Consider the following 9,021-nt stretch of genomic DNA (forward strand, 5'->3'; position numbering starts at 1 on the left):
TCTGATGGAATGAAACATCCGCATTAGGGATTAATCTGGTAAGGAGGTTTGGAATGGATTAGAGGTCACAACAGGCAATAGAAAACCCTACAACCACCACCACCAACAAAATGTTTTAATAGCTTACATGAGGATTAGAGGATCTGACATTAGAAAATAGCAGCATGAATGACAAGGAATGGAAATAATTTCAGCAATCTCAAAAAGGCTGAATGAAGACAGCAAAGAAAGATGAATAAATTCAGGAAGGATTCCAATCTGGGATCTCATTGACTGGGAGATGGGTGATCATCTTATCTGAAAATAGTAAGGTATAGATGAAAATGTTTTGTTTTAAATTGTTTCCAGATAGGGGAGGATGTGTACTTTGAGTGGCATATTACACAGAGCACTGAGCCGTAGTGTGTGGTGAGACTGCAAGTCTCAGGAGAGGTCTCATCAAGGATGTATTATTCACCTGAAGGGACACTGTGATGTCCTGAGTGTATGAAACTGAATATCGAATGTGATGGCCATGAGACCCATGGTGATAAAGAGAGGAAAAGAGGTGAGAAAAGAAACACATGGAAATCCCCATGTTTAAAAAATGAAACAGTGAAGCCAGGCCAGTAATAAAACAAGAGAAGAAGCCACTAATTCGAGATAAAAGGAAAACAATGAAAAACATCCAGAAAGCATGGAAATTCAACAAGTATTTGAGTAGTTATTTGTATATAAAAGATACATTTTTTAAAAAAAATTCTGCTTTATTTTACAACAAATTCTATGAATACACTCAAAGATTTAAAAATGAAATTTGTTCTCATATTTAAGTGTGTTTGAGTTATCTACTTTGGAATTACTGGAATAGCTTCTAGAAATGTATGATTTTTTAAAAATCATAGTAGGTATGTAATAACACTATCTTTAAGTATAATGAGCACAATATTATTTACAAAGTTTATAAATCCTGCAAAAATTATGACCATATTTTAGTAAATATTTTCCTAGATTTATTGTTTCAATAAACATAGTTTAGATCTTCTGAATATTAAAAATTTTGTGAAATATTTTAATATTTTTTGTATAGAACAATAAGATAAGCTTACTTCACTTAGTATTATATTCTCCAGCTCCATCCATTTACTGCAAATGCCATGATTTTATTCTTTTTTAATGCTGAGTAATATATATATATATATATATATATATATATATATATATATACCAAATTTTCTTTATCCATTCATCTACTGAAGGACATCTAAATTGGTTCCACAGTTTAGCTATTGTGAATTATGTTGCTATAAACATTTATGTGGCTGTGTCCCTGTAGTATTCTGTTTTTAAGTCCTTTGGGTAAAGCCAATCCCTCCAAAACCAAATGCCAAATGTTTTCTCTGAGATAAGGAGGCTGATTCATAATGAGGATGGGGGTGGAACATGGGAGGAAAAGATGAACTCTAGATAGTGCAAAGGGGAGAGAAGGGAAGAGACAGGGCATGGGGGTAGGAAAGGTAGTGGAATGAGATGGACATCATTACTCTAAGTACATGTATGAAGACATGAATCATGTGACTCTATGTTGTGTATAACCAGAGATATAAGAAATTGTGCTATATATGTGTAATATGAATTGAAATGCATTCTTCTGTCATATATAACAAATTAGAATAAATTTTAAAAAAGAATAGTATGATAAGCTGGAATCTTGATACATTTTGTATCATTTTCCCCTCACTCTAGACATTATCATAATATTTCTTATTTAAGTATTAGTTGTGTTGTTCTAGGTTTATTATCTCAAAAAGAAGAGAAAGCACAATGTGGAAATTAATGTATGCTCTTGGGTTTCAAAATTCCAAGCCTTGAAGGACCTAGGGCATAAACAATAAATTTTGAAAAACAGATGGAGAGACAACTACATTACTTCAATGTTAAATCAAAACTACCAGGAATAAATTAAATCTTAAACTCAGAACCCTGACTTAGCTCCGTCCTAGGACCAATTTATATATGGGAGTTAAACAGGAGGGGAAACTGAAGAACAACAGGACATTGGAAGTTCTGCTTACTCCAGACCAGAGAAAGTCTGTTGGTAACCTTTCCAGAAAAATAGCTAGGGCCTAGACTTCCTCTTTGCCCAGTCTTCAGGCATAGCATATGGAAAGTATGTTAATGTATGCAGCCTTGAGATGGCCCTCAAGCATCCATACCACCTAGTATCAGGTCTTTGAGAAATCCCATCCAGTTAAATGTAGGTTGGTCCTTATATCACATACAATTTGGTGAGATTAATAGGATGACATTTTAGAGACTATCCTTTCCATCTGGACAGAATCCACCTTTCTTGGAGACTTCACTTTGGAGGAGAGATGGTGCCATGTTATGAGTGGTATTATGTAGAAACCCACATGAAAAGGAACTTGAATACCCCAGCTTCCTCTGTCTCTGTTTAATGTCAAGTGGGGACTGAAGTCTGCCAACATCCATGTGAGGTAGCTTGAGAAAACTGAAGCCCTGGATGACACCTTCTTGCAACCTTGAGACAGCCCATGAACCAGAGAATTAGCTATGGCTAAATTCTTGACCACTAGTAATATAATATGGGTGTCACTTTTAGCCACTAAGTCTTGAAGCATTTTTTTTACAGTAAACTACAAAAATTCATAGAGTTGTTCATTATGAGAAGAGAGAATTGAGAATGCCACTCATCCCAATACAGAGAGAGTAGAATGGTATTTCCTTTATCTGTGAACAGCTCTCAGGAAGAAAGGGTCTTAAAAAGCCACGTAAAATTTCATTTAGACTCAAAGTGATATGAGTGCAATGAAAGAAGCCAAATATTTTCTGGACCCCTGAGAAGGGACTGACATTTACTGAGAGGATGCTGAAACGTCAAAAGCTGTGCATAAATTATTTTGACACACACACATTTAAAAAAATGGATTGCAATATGATAAAATGAACATCTCAAAGGATTCAGCTTGGTGGAATAACAAATCACTCCTCCACCACAGACTATGATGTACAGAGTACTTGAATAGCCCAGCTTCCTCTTCAAAGAACTCAGAAAGAATTGAAGTGTCTCACATTAAATTTCCACCAGGAAGTCTCAAAATGTAATTCAAGGTGATCAAACAAATGAATATATAAATTTAAGTTATGTTTCACAGACACTCAAATTTCTTGCCTGAGATTCAAGCTATGATAATAAAACAATGTTCTCCTCCTGTAATTTGTAAACATAACCAACCCTGTTAATAGTTAAATGACATTGAATTTCTTTACATTATTAAATGTCTTTGTCTACATTTGAAGTTATCAATTCAAATTCCCTAAATAATAATAACACAATTACAAAATAACTTTAAATAAGTTAAACAAGGAAAATAGATGACTTTTATTTTTAAATTTTTTAGTCATACATGACAGCAGAATGTATTTTGACATATAATACATACATGGAATGTACATACATCAATCATAATGTCTATTCTATTCTGCTGCCCTTCCTATCCCTCTACTACTCTCCCCTCCTCTCCCATCCTTTCTCTCTATCCAAACTAATGTGACACACTTTTTTTTTCTTTTTTTCATTACAACATCATATATGTATTCTGTATAACAATGAGGTTCTCCTTCCACCTTCTGTGCAACTCCCCTTCTCCCTGTTTTTCCTTCCCACCTCTCTTCCCTATTTAGTGGTAGTCTTCTTCTCATGCTCTTCCTCCCTATCCCATTTTGAGTCACCACCCTTATATCAGAGAAGACATTCAGCATTTGTTTTTTAGGGATTGGATAACTTCACTTAGCATAATCTGCTCTAATGCCATCCATTTGCCTGCAAATGCTATGATCTTGTTATTTTTTAGTGCTGAGTAATATTCCATTGTGTATAAATGCCACACTTTTTAATCCATTCATCTATTGAAGGGCATCTAGGTTGGTTCCACATTCTAGCTATTGTGAATTGTGCTGCTATAAACATCCATGTGGCTATGTCCCTGTAGTATGCTCTTTTTAGGTCTTTTGGGTATAGTCCAAGAAGGGGAATAGCTGGGTCAAATGGTGGTTCCATTCCCAGCTTTCCAAGGAATCTCCATACTGCTTTCCAAATCGGCGGCACCAATTTGCAGTCCCACCAGCAATGTATGAGTGTAGCTTTTTCCCCACATCCTCGCCAGCACTTATTGTTGTTTGACTTCATAATGGCTGCCATTCTTATTGGAGTGAGGTGGTATCTTAGCGTAGTTTTAATTTGCATTTCTCTGATTGCTTGAGATGGTGAGCATTTTTTCATGTATTTGTTGATTGATTGTATATCCTCTTCTGAGAAGTTTCTGTTCAAGTCCTTGGCCCATTTGTTGATTGGGTTATTTGCTTTTTTGTTGTTTAACTTTTTGAGTTCTTTGTATACTCTAGAGATTAGAGGTCTATCTGATGTGTGAGGGGTAAAAATTTGTTCCCAGGATGTAGGCTGTCTCTTCACCTCACATATTATTTCTCTTGCTGAGAAAAAAACTTTTTAGTTTGAATTCGTCCCATTTGTTGATTCTTGGTTTTAACTCTTGTGTTATAGGTGTAGATGACTTTTATTTTTAAAACTGTTACTTTAAATAAAATTTTATTACATAATTTTAGGTTCATATGCAATTATAAGAAATATAATCTTGTGTATTTTTATTGAGTTTCCCCTAAGTTTCATCTTACAAGGCTATCACAACCAAGAGATTGTCTTTGATACAATCCACTAATCTTAATCCTGTTTCTTCAGTTTTGCTTGTATTTTCTCTATTGTTTATTTGTGCTTATGTATTTGGCTTTAGAGACTTTTATTAAATGTACACAAATTAATGAATCCACAACCATAGTCAATATATGTTCCCACTGTTATAACGAGTCGCTTCAGAAAAATTGAAACAAAAGACAGTTCTATTTACCTGGCCAGAGGCTATAACCCTCCCACGGACACTGAAGCTCTGTGGGAGAACAGCAATTTCTGGGCCTGTGTCTTGAGAACCTTAGGATGAAAACTACAGTTCAGAGACTGTCCTTAGTGTCATGTAAGCAAGCTGATCACAGTAGCTAAAAGAGTAGTTAGCAGAACCTGAGAGCCCTAAGCAGGACTAGAATTTTCCAGTTAGCAAGCAAGCAGATGATAGAAGCTAAAAAAGCAGTTAGCTTGAGCAACTTAGACAACAGCATCTTGGGGGCAAGACTCTACTTACATTTTGTGGGGTACAAAGTACAGAAAACATTTTTTTTTATAAGAAACAGCTTTCATTTCAGTTTCTCAGAAACAGCTCTTGTAACAGTTTTTTTTCTTTCTTTTTTCTTTTTTCAATAGAAGGAGGCAAAATAGAGTCTTAGGCCTGTCCATGACAGTTCTTGCTTTATACTTGTCTTATCTCACTTATCAAAATCTTATATTTATAATCTATATTTTTACTAATCTATAACCTATAACTTACACTCTTACTGATTTTATTGATTAGTTCATCCCACAAGACCACCAGCTCTGCATTTTTTTAATCGAACCAAAATCAAATTTAATGGTCTTCAATGCAAAAGTAAAAATAAACAACAAACACAAATAAAGCAAAATAAAATTAATAGAACAGAGCAACCCAAAATGTCAAGACAGTTATAAAGAGAATTTTGAGGGTTAATGTTTAAAACTACAAATCAAAGGGTTTTGTTGATAGATAGCTGGCAATAAGTACTTTCCTGCTGAGTGTTCTCATGAAAGCAAAATTCCAAAACAAAATCCCACTGAGAAAGAAGTCTAACAGTTATAAGGAGGGATGTGTGAAATACAATGCTCAAATGTTTATGTGTTAATAAAAAGAATAGAGATATCTTATGCATTCAAGCTATGCTAAATGCTCCTGGAAACTTGGAGAAATCACTGTGAGCAAGAGTGTCTGATGTGTGGGGCACTGTTCATGCAAATGTGTGGACAGAAATTTGGGATGTCAGAGGACCTGCACATCTTCAGGCATGCCTAGAGCTCAGGACAGCCTGAAATATACTGAAGTTTCCCTGAAACTCTTACCTCCATTCCCATTGGTGCGCAGGTTTATGAAACACCTTCATGTCTTCCTCTGGACCCAGCCTGGCCTGATGTGTGCATCCCTCCCCTTCCTGGGAGTGGCCCATGTGAGACTGGACCACTGCCACTCCCAAGACCACTCTGCAGAGCCTAAATGGCAGTGGGAATCCCTTTGGCAAACAATTTGCTGTCAACCAAAGCATACATTGCTTAAAGTGTTGAAGCAGTTGAGAAAATGCACACTTGGCATCTAACATCTTTAGATTAAAAACTAATCTAATTTTTAAAAAATCCAGTTTGTGGAGACTTCAAATAAAAGGAGTGTTAGTCTTAGAAGTAAAGCATACTTCAGTTTTCCCACCATCCAGAGGGACTGGTTAGTCAACACAGTCTACTTAGGTTTCTGCTTAAGTTCTATTTTAAAGAACTTAAAATTGGGTAACATCGTGGGGGTTTCAAACAGTTTAACATATCAGTCCCATCCCAGAGTATAGGTGAAAACTGGCACAAAATGAGTTGTACACTAACAAAAACATTACAATTTCTTCACTCTTAATTATGTACTCTGCACAAAAAAGAAAAAGAAGAAAACAAAACAAAAAAACATGGGTTTGTTATTTGTAGGACTTGGTTGGTTTTGAAGGAAACTTGGAAGATTTTATCCCCCAGGTGGTAACCATTCAGACTTGCTATGGCCATTGTAGCTTCTTCATAGTTTGTCATGGTAACAAAACCAAACCCTTTGTACTTATTGGTGTTGAAATTGCAAATGAGTTTGACATTGATGACTATGGCAAAGGGGCCAGACATCCGCCAGAGGATCCCCTCATCAGGGATTCCCAGGGTTGCAGATGGAGATGCCTTTCCTGGGACATTAGCAATAGAAAACCTACTCATGTGATCTATACCCCTCGGGGTGACCTGAACTTTTGCACCTGGTGATGCACTGGGCCATGGAACCACCTTGCAAGTGGAGAACAGCTGTGAGAGCAGGGCCACATTTTTGTTCTGATTGGAATTGGCTGCAGACTTCTTCACTGTAATGGGCTCCAAGGAACCTGGAGGTTTGTGACCACTGAAACTGGTAATTGCCTCTTCTGCTTCCGACCATTTGTCAAACTGGATAGATGTAATTCCTCTGGATAAATAAACTTGTGATCTGATCCACAAGGCCCCAGGAGTTGGTGATTTGGCTGAATCTAGAGAACATGTCCTCCACATCCTTCCAGGTCATGGTTGTACTGATGGACAAGTTGGATTTTTTGATGACTTCTAAGCTTGTGGGAGCATATGATACCCCAATAGTTTTTGACTGAAGTCTCAGACCATTCAGCATGCTTATCGACCCTGGTCAGTCCTTGGCAGTCATGAGATTCACAAAACCATAGCCCAAGGTGTGCCCTGCTACTTTATCCTGAATAAGTTTTACAGATTCAACTTCACCAATGTTGCTGAACAGATTTTGCAACTTGTCCTGGTTCATATTCTGAAAATCACTCATTCTCTCAATGTTTTCCCTTCAGTCTTTGGCCATGTGTTCTTCACAACCATTAGACATTGTATTTCTTAAAAATATGGATGCAGGCTGGCACTAAAGGCTCCACTCTGCCTATTCTTCTCAGTTATTATAGTTGAAGTACCCAATGACATCTCTTCCTGGTTTTTATTTGCATTTCCCTGATAGCTGATGATCCAGAACATTTTTTCATACGTGTGTGTGTGTGTGTGTGTGTGTGTGTGTTTAACCATCTACTTTCTTAAGTGAAAGATATTCTCTTATGTCCTTTGCTCATTTTTTTTTAAAGTTTATTTTATTTATTTATTTTCATGTGGTTCTGAGGATCCAAACCAAGTGCCTCATACTTGTGAGATAAGCACTCTGCCACTGAACCATAATATATATTTTTTGTTTGTTTTTTACTGTGGAGTTTTGAGAATCTTTATACAGTGTAACCACTAATCCTATGTTGAATACCTAACTTGTAAATATTTCTCCAAGACTGCAGCTTGTCTTTTCATTCACTTTCCATGGTCTTTCTTTGTGTTGTTGGAGCAATCTGGTGAAGGAATGAGTTGGTGAGGGCTGTCTTCTCTTGTTAGGTCAAGTTGGGAAGTGAGAGGCCTTGGTGGTCTCCTTCTGGGGGTGACACAAGACACCCTGCTGCTGCTGCATGCCTCTTTCAGTCCTGAGTCTCAAATCAGTCTGCCTTCCTCTTTAAAACTCCCACAGAACTCCTTGGACTGCCTCTTGCACTACTTTCAGAGTTACAGTTGTATTTTGTGAGGAAAAACAGAGAAACTATCCACAAGATCTTGTCTGCCTGGAATTGTAAGCACAATTAGAACATAAAATGTGAACCGAAAATTGGATACTATTGCTAATATTGGAGGAGCAGAGTCAATATCAAGTAGACTTCATACCTCAAGTAAATGTATACACTTATTGGATTTTCAACCAGCTTATTTAGGGAGATGATGGGAAAAGAAGAAAACTAAATGTAAATTTTATATGAAAAGTAAATTTGCAAAAGCAATCAATAAAATATTAAAAAAGAAAAAAAAATCAATGAAAACAACCTCATTAAACATTAACACTTACTACAAAACTATAAAAATTGTTTTCTAAGTTTAAATTGACAAAGGATGGTAGAAAAATCAGAAAAACAATAGGAAACAAATGAGAGCTTTCATAATGAGGATGATTTTTAGTCAAATAGAAAAATATTGCTTAATAAATTATATTTGCATATGAGTTATCTTAAAAAATAAATGTATTTCTTTATATGATGCTGTATGCAAAATGCATTTTTAAGAATTACAGGGGAAATATCTTAATGAAGAAATTTTTTTTAAAAGAACATAAGTATTAGAATAAATTTTCTGAAAAGACTCAGAAGCAAAGATATAATTAGAGTCATCTGATTATTTTATATTGTGAAAGTACCTTTTAAACAAAGTAAATAGACAATGATGGGTTGGCAGAAAAT

The 9,021-nt window shown here is 35.9% G+C and overlaps 1 pseudogene; it reads right to left on the reverse strand.

The window, feature by feature from the left end:
- Positions 1-6,586: 6,586 nt before the first annotated feature.
- On the reverse strand, positions 6,587-7,592 carry LOC113197980 (ELAV-like protein 1 pseudogene; annotated as a pseudogene).
- Positions 7,593-9,021: the final 1,429 nt, after the last annotated feature.

Source organism: Urocitellus parryii, chromosome 5 (genome assembly GCF_045843805.1).
Source record: "Urocitellus parryii isolate mUroPar1 chromosome 5, mUroPar1.hap1, whole genome shotgun sequence".
NCBI lineage: Eukaryota > Metazoa > Chordata > Mammalia > Rodentia > Sciuridae > Urocitellus > Urocitellus parryii.